Source organism: Misgurnus anguillicaudatus, chromosome 22 (assembly GCF_027580225.2).
Source record: "Misgurnus anguillicaudatus chromosome 22, ASM2758022v2, whole genome shotgun sequence".
NCBI lineage: Eukaryota > Metazoa > Chordata > Actinopteri > Cypriniformes > Cobitidae > Misgurnus > Misgurnus anguillicaudatus.
Window position 1 is genome coordinate 32,747,827 of NC_073358.2, and position 13,800 is coordinate 32,761,626.

The 13,800-nt window shown below is 37.9% G+C and overlaps 1 protein-coding gene across 2 annotated transcripts in view; it reads right to left on the minus strand.

The window, feature by feature from the left end:
- LOC129440223 (multiple epidermal growth factor-like domains protein 9) overlaps positions 1 to 13,800 on the minus strand; it is a 92,989-nt gene that overhangs the window by 64,196 nt on the left and 14,993 nt on the right. The gene's annotated exons all lie outside the window — the stretch shown is intronic.

Below are 13,800 nucleotides of genomic sequence, written 5' to 3' on the forward strand. Positions count from 1 at the left end.
CACAGAAGCTTGTCTGGCAATTTTACAGGTATTTTCTGGGACCAAAGGTCTGTGTGAATGGGGTTTAAGGATCCTACACACAGTTTTATAAATGAGACTGCTGAACTACCAAAACAAGCGAAAGGAAAAACTTGTCTTTGAAGGTGTCACTAAATATTTTTCATTTATTTCATACATTTTATTTGACGTTCCTTACAATTTTCACCCTCTCGCTGAATCCAAGAAATGCTTTATTTTAGGCACGGCTTCTTTTGAACGTGACAGTTTAAATGTAACATCAAGCCATTTAATGGTAAAATGATTTTAAGTTCATTATATGACCCCTTTAATAAATAACTAACAGCGCCACTTCAGATATTTATTGTAATGATTTCAGCTGATGGCAGGTTTAAAATGGAAAATGGAAATCAGGAAGTACTAATTGGCTCTCTCTAATTTCTTCGAAAAAGCATCACAGCAGTCGCTTTAAGATGAGACAATTAGCAGTGTAATCCTGTTTGTGGATAATCAGTCAGGCTTCAGCATCCATCAGCACTGCTGCTTAGGGACTTATCTGCTGTTTTGTGCATTGCAGCATTTGCAAGACGTTTCGCTGTGTCTTAACCAAGCAACAGTTCTTTACCACCTTCATGTGACAACCCAAACCATACAAAAAAATAACTATGCTGCTGGCCTATCCTTTTACCACACATCACTGGGTTACTGACAATTCCCATAGGTTACTGTAAGTGTAGCTACAATCCCACTCTAAAAACAAACAGTGCTAAATAGCACTAAACGTGGTTCTTGGCTTGTAATCATAGAGGAACCATGTTAAGTGCTATATTCCAATGGAAACTCAGCGTTTTTCAAATAAGCCAGCAGCTAGCGGCGGTTTTTCCGCACTCAGCACTGAGAGTTGAAAAATATTCAACTTTGAATGAAAAGCTCCGCTCGTCAATGTCAGTTCTCACGCGGTCGTCCAATCACAGTGGAGGAGAGGTGGGACTAGTATCACAGCAACCAACCGTCTCACAGCTGACGAGCTTTTCATCTAAAGTTGAACATTTTTCAACTCTCGGCGCTCAGCGCGGAAAAACCGCCGGGCGCCGGTTTTCAGCGTGGAAGAAAACCGCTAGCTGCTGGCTTATTTGAAAAACGCTGAGCTTCCATTGGAAACAATTAAAAACATTCACCGGCCGCAGGCGTAAAAGTTTTGGTGTGCACAACCCCTTAGAGTGTCATGTTTAAAATGTAACTGATTACGGCAATAAATCCCTGCAAGGAAGAAATAGGTGCTGGATTTGTTTTAAGCAGTGGTTGGTTGCATTACATGTCAGACTGTTCTTGTCCAAATGGCCAATTCTTGGCAGTACAAACTACTATGTAGACCAGATTTATACTCATGGTTAGAAGTCTGGTTACATATAACTGTAATAAGAGTCATTCTGCATAAATAAATACCTTTTCAAATTTCGACAGGACAAATCTCTGATTTAGAGTAATAACTGTGTAGTCTTCTGGGGTGGGCGAGATGATTGACATTTGAGGTAATTGCATGTGAAACTCCTGTAACGGACTCAATATTTTCAGAAAAAACATTTCCAGTATAGGTAAGAAGTGAAAGAGAAGGCTGACCTGAGGTTAAGGAAAATCTAGACAGAAAAAAAGTGTGGATTACCCGCAGTGATGTTTAAATAGTAGTGTATGTTATTAGAAAATGTGAAAACTGGAAGGTGGGCATGAAATAAAATGAGTCCATTTAACCAGAAAAGGAACATAGAGGTTGAATTATACTGAAGTCTTTAGATCGGTCCCCAGATAGCTTGATTTCCTCCAAATGAATTCATGAAACAGATGAGCTTCTGTAATGCTCTGCTGTTTGAAGCTAGTAATAAATCTTGACAAATGAACACAAATGTCTTGCTCACACACTTATCTGAGGGTGGTAGTGGCTGTTGCACAAGAGATTAGACATTAGATCAATCTCATTCACCATTATTACCAGAGTTACTTTGAGGTAATATTTGTGATCTGTAATCAATATTTAAAATGAGATGGGACATTTTTGACACTCTGATGCTCCAAGCGGGTGACCAAACACACTATACCAACTTCACCAAACAGAAAAGGCTTACGCTGTGTCCGAAATTGCCTACTTTTATAGTAGGCGAAAATCAGTATGTGAGGCAACCTTCCAATAGACCCCCCAAAAAAATCAAGACTTGAAAGGGCATAACAGGACCCCTTTAATCAAGACTGTTAACTGTCAACCCCATAAAAACAGCAGAGAGGCAGAAATGGTAATGGCTTGTCATTTATAGTTTTACATAAACGTCTGCTGGTGGCTATGTGCCTAATATAAGTCAGTTGTTATTAAGGGCACATTAGTTAAAGTACTCCTCAAATTTGGCAATGGAACTGATATTAAAAGAAAATAAAAGTAGATTTTTCACTTATTGGTATTTTTGTAGCCAACAACCACACATAGTTGTGTGAGTGTACAGAATAAAACACTGTCCTACACTGCATAAAATACCCTGCAGGGAGCTACACTGCGACCAAAATGGTCGCATATGCGACCTTTTGAACTGCCGTTGCGACCCTAATTTTTAATGGGTCGCAAATGTGCTACCTAATGTTTTAGGCAATATGCTATGATTTACTATGAGCATTTATTAAAACATAAATGTGGATTTTAAGAATACGTTTTATAACGTGCTCTGAGCCATCAACACGTTGGCTTCATTTTGCGTGAAAGCACGTCGTGTCTCTCCCCATCAGTGTGCGTTTGCGTGCTCAGCTGTTTCTCAATGAATTGGGTGCGACGCGACGCAAGCGCAGTGTCTTCCATGTTTCTGAACTTGAGCAGAGGTCTTTTTTCACTGAGGACGCGGGACCCGTATGGTTCCGGGTTTATATTTTAAATGGTCTGTCGGGTCCGGTTAGGTCCTAGTTTAATTACTTTGGGTCCCAAGTCTGATTAATATTGAGTTTATAACCCGAGTCGATCGGAAAACGGCCATGAGCGCTACCGCGCTAAAGCTCGAGTGCAGTTTAGCGTGCCTTCGGTTTCTATGGCGATGGTTCTTGTTACGACCACGCGCTGCGTTTTCTTTCTCACATGTTTTTAATAATCTTATTATTAATAAACCATATATTTTCTAAAACCATATCCATATTAAGTTTGCACAGATTGTAGCAAAAAAGCAGTGCTAATGTCAAGCCCATTGCACTAAACGAGCAAAGCAATGTAAAGTTTGTCACCGGGACAGCAAGTAGATTTGAAAATAAAATAAGTGGAATAATATTATTGAAATAATAAGTGAATTAAGCTTTTTAAATCGGCAAGAGAGAAATAGAAAGATAGAGCAGAAGCAGTAAAAGTGCCTATTTAATAGAAATTATTACCATTATAACATCAGTCATAACATCAGTCACATTTATAATCTATAGACCTGCACTGTCTATTAATATACTATACATAGTGTTGTATTATATTGAGTTTGATAAAAGGGGTCTAATTGCTTCATATATCAGTGTTTTCGTGGTGCTTTGACAAACAGTGTCAGCTTTGTAAGAAAGTTTGGAGTGTTTAGATTAATGAAATATAATGTGAAATTAATATTAATTTTCCATAAATCAAAGTATTGTGTTGTGTCACACATTATTAGTTCTTCGTCATATGTATAGTAGACCATTTGTCAGTGGGTAATGATTGCCCTTTTTACCGGTTACCACCACCAAGTAAATTTCAGATCTGTGGGAAACACTGACTGCAACGTTTAAGAAAACAAGGCGGCATGTGGTTTAAAAGATGGCAAGTAAAATAAAAAGCATATCTGTATGCAATACAGTTTCATTATTGTTCATTATTAACCAGAGCGCCTTAATATAACTTGAAAAAAATATGTGCGACCAAATCATATTTTGCGCCAGTAACTGAAAAAGTTGGTAGCGCAAGTGCCACCAGTGGAAAAGTTTAGTGTAGTTCCCTGCCCTGAATGTTTATTTGGAGGATTTTCTGCAAACACCATGGTAATACATACATACATACATACATACATAAATACATACATATACATACATACACACATACATACACACGCACACACTTTCTCCTCGCATGATACCCAAAGGCAAACATTGTGGGTCTAACATAAATGTGGGTCATGTGTGTCTGATTCCGTTCAATGTCTGGGCATCTGTCTGGCCAGCTGTGGAGGATGAGGGACACAAGAGTGCAGAGAGATATGTCATGCCCGGCCAATCACAGGCATCACTCATTAAAAATGATCACATTAGAATATCAGCAGTGAGGGTATTATGTGATGATATTTGACACAAATAAACAAACAGTTTGCTCTACATTGAACACATCATGCCATCAGTCTGTCATTATTAAGGACACACCAGTTTAAGCATTGCTGATATTTGGCAATGGAATTGATATAAAAAGAAACTAAAATAAGACTTAAAGGTGGAAAAGAGGATGTTTGTTTAATACATTTTTGCAATGTTACCTGAAACTGTCTTTACTAAATGATAAAAGACTATTTATTAGGCGCACTGAAAGTAATAAAATTAATATATGTCATCTGTGCATAAGGTAGGGCCTTATAAACATCAGCCAATCGTTGATGCAATCATCGCAACCGTCATTGGCCCTCTGGCTTGTCAATCACTGCCATTACGTTTCTTGGGAGAGACGTGCGCGCTCCAGTAACGTTACACGAGTGACGCATGCGCATAGCGCATGAAACTCCGTCTTAAGTTTCGGTTTGTTTTCATTTTCGCTCCTGCTTTCCTCCTCGAATCTGCACCATGGAAGAGAAGAAACCCGAAGGAGGACGCAAAAGAAAGAGTTTTTAAGTCGCTGAGAAGAGGAGAAAATTGTCAGAAGAATGTTATCTAACCAGAGTCGTTATTGGAGAAACATTTCAACACTGGAGAGCAATGAAGGAACAGAGAGGTGTCAGACGCGCAGGTCGCAAAAATTCTCTTCGACAGGTAACAGTGAATATTCTTTCTTCGTGGAATAATTATTGTTGTACTGTTATTCAGGTATATCGACGTTGTTCTTGTACTGTAGTTGTAAGTGACCAGGCTGCTACACGCTAGTTGAAATGGGAGTAGCGTCGACTGATCTAACTTTACGTCTTATGTGTTTATTATCATATCTTTTCACATAATGAATCCACTGACGCGACACAGCATATGCCAGTGGTAAACAAACACTCGTGTTCAAATACTCGTGCACGAGTTATGGAAGGCGTTTCCTAGATATGAGCTGTGAAGGAGGGAGGCTGTTCTTGCGCATGCGCTTATTTAAAAAACTCAGTAACGGTCTTTGGATTCTCAGTCGGCGGAAACATCCTCTTTTGCGCCTTTAAGTTTCATTTACTCCTAGAAGGTTAGGTACTTTTGTAACCACATACCTAAACACATTGAGAGGAAAAGTACCCGTCAGTACTGAAATAAAGTTAAAGGAAACATTATTGATAAAATCTTTTAACAGCATGGGCACACTGCATGCTTGGGTGTAAATCAGACAGTGACAAGCTTCCATTTAGAGAGCATGAGCAGGCCACGCACATTCACATTATATTTTACTTTGAAGACACATGACCTAAATTAAATGTGGATGAAAGGATAAACAGGTCACGTTTAGTGGCTAAACATATCTAGTTTTTTTTTCAGTATGCAATTCAGTATCACACAGCATAAAAATTAATGTTTTTTCCTCTAGCTTTCTGGGCCGCATTCTACATGAGTTGTAAAAAGCTTTACGTTTCATTTTTTTGTTCCAATAAGACACACACACACACACACACACACACACACACACACACACACACACACACACACACACACAGCTCTGTGCGGTCGCTCCAAGGATTTTTCTCACAGATGGTGGTCCCCCACCTCTACACTTCCACCCCTTTTCCCCATTTGCCTCTTATCCTTTTTTTGAGGGAGGTGGGGGAATCTTTTTAGTTGCTATGCAACAAAGGCATTTACACTAATATGAAGAGTCCCATGCCAACACTCTTAAAAATAAAGATGCTTGAAAGGGTTCTTCACAGCAATGTCATAGAAGAACACGACTTTATACCCTAAAGTACATTTTAGTCATAGTTTCTTGAAGGAACCATTTCTTTTTTTACCTTTTATTAGTCCGTAGAACCTTTATCCACCACAAAGAACCATTATTTTTTATATACACATCCATGGAACCTCACAGCTTGAGATCCCGATATAGACGGTTTCAGCAATAACAACATAAACAAGTGGTTTTCGTGGTAAACACGTAACTTCCGGTAAACTCCACTAAATAACAACAAAGTCCTTTAAAAGTAGTTTATTTATATAACAAGCAAAATAAACAACATGCGGATTACCTAGGTAACCAGAACAGTTGTTATTTTCGACAAGGTCTTTGTTTAAGAGTTCAGTTTTAGCAACTAGTCAGACCATTAAACAAACAAAAACCGGAAGTGCAGTTCGGACCAGATGCGTAATCGCGCGTGGGTGAGGATACGGTCTATAGATTGAATCATCCCTCTATCATTCTCTATATATCTTTGACACACACTTAAGCTTTACACGAACACCCCATTATAATTTCCTAGTATGGTGTTTGGTCTTGCTCATGTCTGGCAGCATGTGAGCTGTATAAACAGTAGGATGAGGAAGTCTTACACGATGTCATTGATTATCAGAGATGATGTTCAGCAGGGCTTTTATGCATTCACTAAACTGTTTAGCAACATCCCAGAACATAATTCATCTTACTTTTATGAATTAAAATTTTGTTTCATTTGTGTTCCTGAAGGTCATCTGGTCGAGCATTGCGTTAGCAGGGCAAAAGGTCAAGGGTTAGATTCCCAAACAACCCACATACTGAAAAAATTTATACCTTGTAATGCACTGTAAACAGCATTTGCCGTATGCATAAATGTAAATTTAAGCCATACAGGTGGAATTCTATTGTGTGTTTTGTAATACCAATGGATGATTTATGAATATGCTCACAGATTTGCATACAGTAAACATGTGAATCTGATAAGTAAAACCCTGGGTGTAGTCAAACGCACACTGCCTTGCAAAGCATAGTTCATTTGACTCATACACATGCGCTGGCATTCGATGCATGTGCATTGCGACAAATTGCAATACTCTCATGGCATGTGTACATTGTACACATAGGCATGTGCGTAGAAGAGTACATAGGTCATGAAAGTATTGCATTTCAAAAAGAATTTCAAACAGTACGGGTGCACTTCGAAATGCAGAAAGTTTTGTCACATGCACTGTTCGCGGATCCTCGTGTACAGGTAAAAATTGCCTATATTTGGCCTTAAAGGTGCAATGTGGGACTTTTAGAAGGATCTCTTAAAAAAGACATATCATGGAAATCTGACTTTTTCCATGTTTAAGTGCTATAAACACAGTCGATCAATTTAAAGCTAAACTTAAGACATTCTTCTTTAACAAAGCATTCACATAAAATGTCCAGTAAATGTACTTATCCCGCAATAGTTAGTTTGTCTAGAACAAAGCATTCACATACCTCATATTGGGTAATATACTTATGCCGCAATAGCTAGCCGGTCTGGAACCGAGCTGACTTAAACCACTATACCGTATGACACTTGCATTACGGCCCCTACGCTAATAGGATTCTGTTTCTCTCTCCCTGTCTCATCCTCGACCTTGAGGACAATGAGGCAAACAGTCCCAGTTCCTGCAACCGTGAAGGTCATCACACCGCTGATCTACTGACCATCCTTCTATGAGATGCCCAGCCGATACCTGACCAGTGACCACCGGCGGAACCAGTTTAATTTGCTTACCCGTTCACATACCCCGATAGTATTTATATATATATAAATATATATGTATCTCTCTCAAGGGTTTTTCCCTCCTAGGAGTTTTCCCCCTAGACTAGTTAGGAGGGTTTTTCTCCTAGGGGTTTTTTTCATCCCCTGGAGAGCCTGCCACCTTTGGCTTAACTTACTACTTTACTGTATACGTTACATTATTACTATGCTCGTTTTTCTATGCTTTTCATACATCTATTAATGTAAAGCTGCTTTGAAACAATTAACTATTGTGAAAAGCGCTATATAAATAAAATTGAAATGAATTGAATATAATTAGGTCCCCAGTGCTTCTATCAACCTAAAAAATGTGAAAAGAACAACCCAGCAACTTAGTTTTGATAAACCATTCTCTGCAAGCATGTGAAAAAATAAGTTATTGAAATTTGGCTCCCCTTGTGATGTCAGAACGGCATAATACCGCCCCTTAATCTGCACTATCCAACCACGGCACTGCCATTTAGTGCAGAGATAAACAAATTTGCATGTAAAAGGACACACCCAAAAACGGCTTACTCACACCTACAAAGTGGCAATTTTAACATCCTATGATAAATTATCTATATGGTATTTTGAGCTAGAACTTTACATACGCACTCTGGGGACAAAGATTTATTTGACATCTTAAAAAGTCTTGTGAATAGTCCCCTTTAAAAGTATATTGGAACACAGGGCTAAAGGCTTTTGTTGTGCATTACCAACAAGAGCCTGCCAGTTGCAGCAATTCTGAGTTGGCATTTTCAAAATGTCAGATGGCATCTAAATCAAAAGGGAAACAAGGGTTGTTGGCAGCAGAAAAAACTGGCATAAGCCACACAAAGCCAGGCACCTCTTGAATAATCATAAAACAAGACGTTACACCACGATCTTATTATAAATGTTAAAATTTCAAATGAATTAATTGATGCAAAATGGCATTTTTACAGATGTAAATGCTGTTTTTCCTATTAACTGCTAAAATGTGGTAAAGTAGCCCAGAGAGAACAGAAAAACCAAACAACAACAGCTCAACTCTTTCCACAACAGCCCCAGATAGGCTATATTTAGGAGAAAATCAATTGAAAAATTATGTCTGTGGAGAAGGCTGCAATGTATCAAACAACAAGAAGTTTCAGTCTAGAAAAGTTTTGTAGAAAAGCACAGCTGTCAATGTAAATTAATAATATGGAAGTTTTCTTTACCTTCTTAATAATTTTTTGCCAAACAGCAAGCCACAATAGCCCTGGATACCATTTTTATGTCTGTCTGTGTTCCATGTTGGCTACATGTAATTATAGTGTATGTCAACATTATATCTGTGCAGTTTTAATATAATGACTTGGGGCTCATGGTAAATATTTGAGGTTAAAAATGTCCCTATAACCGAATGGCAGTAGTGCATGTCAGAAAGCAGAGCGCTGTTAAGAAGCAACGAGACAGCACTGGTACAAGTCAGCTTTGTAAAGCTGGTTGATCAGGAACCAGTTGTTTGGTTTCTCTTACAATGGAGGAAATTACAGACTAGGATGAGGATGTTGGTCTAGGGTCAGTGTGAGAGGCACTAAAAAGAGCTTCAGTTCAATCAGCATTCCCCAAACACTATGGGGCAGCCAGGAATGTGAAAACTACTACTTTCCACAGGATCAGACTTCCACAAGCAAATCAGGCTAGCAGTTTTCCTTTATTTTGTTTCAGCTTGACAGACTTGGAGCTCCCTGAAGCCGCCTTTGGTCTCAAAGCTCAGGAAATGGTTTGGATTGAAACCAAATTTTTTGAAAACTACAGTACAGTGTATAGGCTTCACTCTGATTTTACAGGACACATTTACGTAATACATGTTTTATATTAAACCAGAAAAAATAAGTATTTAAAGTCTGTACCACTATTGTTGTATGCTTTTTTGCTGATGTGCAGCAAAAAAGCTATTAGAATAAAAAAAATTAAAGCATTGCCAAAATAAGATGTAAAAATGCTGTATTGGTCAATGTATAACAGGCTCATTGATAAGACACTAGAGAGGAAGTGAAATGGTCCGGACAGCAATGCTGCACTGTTTACAGACAGTCGTTTAGATGGAGAGCTTAACTAGACAGTTTCATTGTCAAATTGTAACATCTAACATTTAGCATGACGTGTATATATCTATGGCACCCTGAGCTAATGGCCTGTCACTCTTCTGTATATTGACTGATAGTGTGGCCTGTGATTAAGTATGGCATTGTACTTCCCAGCATGACCTCATAAATCACTAAAAGCTACAGCAAATAGCACAATAACACACACAGTAACCATGATGGCCAACAATAAAAAGTTGCAGTGTCAAATTCTTAAAGATGACGTATAAAAAAACAGCCAAAATTCCATATCTATTTTTAAGTAACAAAAAAATCTAATGCTGTAGTAAAGACTATAAAGTTATTATTACACTAGTGCAGCGTGGGAACCATATATTCTGAGGCCATATATGAATGACACCTAAAGCAACCAATTACGCTTTGTGCAAAATGTGTTAGGATAAGTGGAATGAAGCTTTTTTATCTTTAACACAAGTGTGATGTTTTGATTTTTTTATTTTTTTTTTATTTAACCTTTATTTAACCAGGTAAAATCAGTTGAGAACAAGTTCTCATTTACAACTGCGACCTGGTCAAGATAAGGCAGAAACAGTGCGACACAACAGAATTACACATGAGAAAAATTAATATCCAGTCAAGTAAAAAAAAACAAAAACAGATGTACAACAGGTGTAGTGCTACATACAATATAATTAATTAAAAATAAACATTACGTTTACTCTAAAATAGACCTTAAGAAATGTATAAATGTATAAAACTTATATTTAAACACTTTTTAAAATACTATAGATCATAACTGGACTGTTAACATGAGCAAGAATCAGTAAGCAGTTTTAAAAGCTGATGCTTAAAACTACCGAGGGAAATCAGTTCGTCTAATTTTAAAGATTTTTGCAATTCATTCCAGTCGTTAGCTGCAGAGAAGTGGAAAGAAAGGCGGCCGAAAGCGGACTTGGCTTTGGGAACGATCAGAGAAATATACCTACAAGTATGCGTGTTATGAATTGGAGTTGCTACCATGACCAATGAGTTAAGATATGAGGGGGATAAGCCTAGTAAAGATTTATAAATAACTAGTAACCAATGAATTCGACGGCGAGTATGTAATGAAGGCCAACCAATTAAAGAATAAAGATCGCAGTGATGAGTAGTATACGGGGCTTTGGTGACAAAACGAATAGCACTATGATAAATTACATCTAGTTTATTTAGTAAAACTTTTGGGGCTATTCTATATACAACATCGCCAAAATTGAAAATAGGTAAAATGGTAAGTTTTACAAGAGCATATTTGGCCGCATAAGTAAAAGAAGCTTTATTACGATATAAAAAACCAATTCTAGATTTAATTTTTGATTGTAGATAGTTAATATGAGTCTGAAAATTAAGTTTACAATCTAACCAAACACCTAAATATTTATAAGAGTCCACTAATTCTAATTTGGTCCCGTCAAGAGTAGTAACAGTAATCGGATAAGCTGTGGGCAGTGAACGATTAAAAAGCATGCATTTGATCCCAGTTATACAAATTGAAATGCCCTTAAAGGGACATTCCACTTTTTTTGAAAATATGCTAATTTTGAAAATATGCTAATGTTCCAGCTCCCCGAGAGTTAAACATTTGATTCCTACCATTTTGGAATCCATTCAGCTGATCTCCGAGTCTGGCGCTAGCACTTTTAGCATAGCTTAGCACAATCCATTAAATCTGATTAGACCATAGCATCGCACCTTAAAAAAATAACCAAAAGGTTTTGATATTTTTCCTATTTAAAACTTGACTCTTCTGTAGTTACATTGTGTATAACGACCGACAGAAAATTAAAAGTTGCGATTTTCTAGGCATATATGGCTAGGAACTATACTCTGATTCTGCCGTAATAATCAAGGACTTTGTTGATTACTGCCCGAAAATAGTCCCCTGCCATTGAAAGTAACCAAGGGGACTATTTTCGGGCAGTGCATAATATTACTACGCCTGCTGCAGCCATGTAACATCAGCAAAGTCACTGATTATTACGCCAGTTTGAAAGTATAGTTCCTAACCATATCTGCCAAGAAAATCGTAGCTTTTAATTTTCTGTCTGTCTTAGTACACAATGTTACTACAGAAAAGTCAAGTTTTAAATAGGAAAAATATTGAAACTCTTTGGTTATTTTTTAGCGTGATGCTAATGGTCTAATCAGATTCAATGGATTATGCTAAGCTATGCTAAAAGTGCTAGCACCAGACCCGGAGATCGGCTGAATTGATTCCAAAACGGAAAGAATCAAATGTTAAACTCTAGGGGAGCTGGAAAAGGAAAACTGAAAACTTCTTTTTTTTAAAGTGGAATGTCCCTTTAAATTACACCTACTTCTCTTTTCCTAACATTTCTACACTCTGGTTCCTCCATTTCAAAAAGCATAACAAGGCATCATAAATGACAGAAAAATCCTTACAGCCAGCATTTTAAGAGGTAGTGGGAATCTGTAAGTTATGATGCCTTTCTTCATGTCAGGGGGAGCAAAGGGGGGGATGCGATCTTTGAGCCTGTTCCAAATCAAACACAAGCACATGGTTGACTCTCACACGACTGCGGCTATCCTGTTTCCATCTGCAGCCGTCTGCTGTGGGCAAGCTATAATTATTCGGTGTGGAGTCACGACGCAGACAATTTAGCGTTAACTATACTCTTGTGCACTGATGTCCGCTTTACTCACACAGATCCTTAAATACAAAGAAAAAATGGAAACATACTACGCAAGAACTAACTTCCTGTTTGTATTTTAGCAATGACTTCGCGAAGACAATGACATTCAGTCACAATTTGCAGATTAATAATCACACCCCTGACATGACATTAAATGCCAAACCACAAGCCTTGCCAAACAACATTTACAGAGGGCAGCACAGATCTACAAAGGACACGCTGTTGTGTTCAGAATAGCTAAAGTATAGTGATGTATGAATATAAGGGTCTCCATATGCGTTTAAAAAAAGTTGAATGTTTTTAACTTGACAAATATGGCCCTCTTGGAAAGGCGCTTAAAGCTTGTGTGTACAGTACATAGAGTGACAAAAAACAAGATATCCCAGGTGGAATGGTATAGATATAAACAACAGACATAATACTGAGTTCTGTAGACACTTTTTCCATATCTATTCAACGTTAAACAATGTCACATTTGCTAAGACGTGTGGTTGCTTGCTATGACTATACTGGCTTTTTGAGGCCTAACTTTCCATCTATACAATATGAACAGGTATGACATGAAACACCCACAAACACGCTCAGACAGGATACCCTACAGGAAATGTACTCTGAGACTGAAATATAAGAGAGGTTTACCGGAAAAACCTCACGTTTGACAGGTGACAACATGTTTGATGATTGTGTGACATGCTTTCTGGAGTTTAGTGGGAACCAGGAACATAAGAAGTGAAAGAGAAAATCCAGCTGCAATGCAGTAATTGCTTTATATATGTTTACTGGATTCATGTGGATGTCAAATAAAGGTCATACAACAAAGCATAAGAATATGAGCCAGAATCAGGCATGATAACAGTCTGCAACACATCGCTACATCACTACACAGTCCAAGTTGTTGTAAGTTCGTCTGAATGTGTATATCAAATTCAACCAAAAGTGAGGCTTAACGACAAAGACAGGGTGACGCGGAGGCCAGGAAGTATATCGCTATCTGAAATATTGCCAAAAACGGCGTTACAGGGATGCAGGAAGTATGGCAAGGGAGACGCAGAGTCTCATTCCCTTCTTAGGGAACGACAGTTACATACATAACCCGAGACGTTTTCATTTGTCAAACACAACTATGCAAAAAAGCATTTTGGTATGAATCAACATTCACATACAGAAGATAAGCATTTAAAACTAATAGTT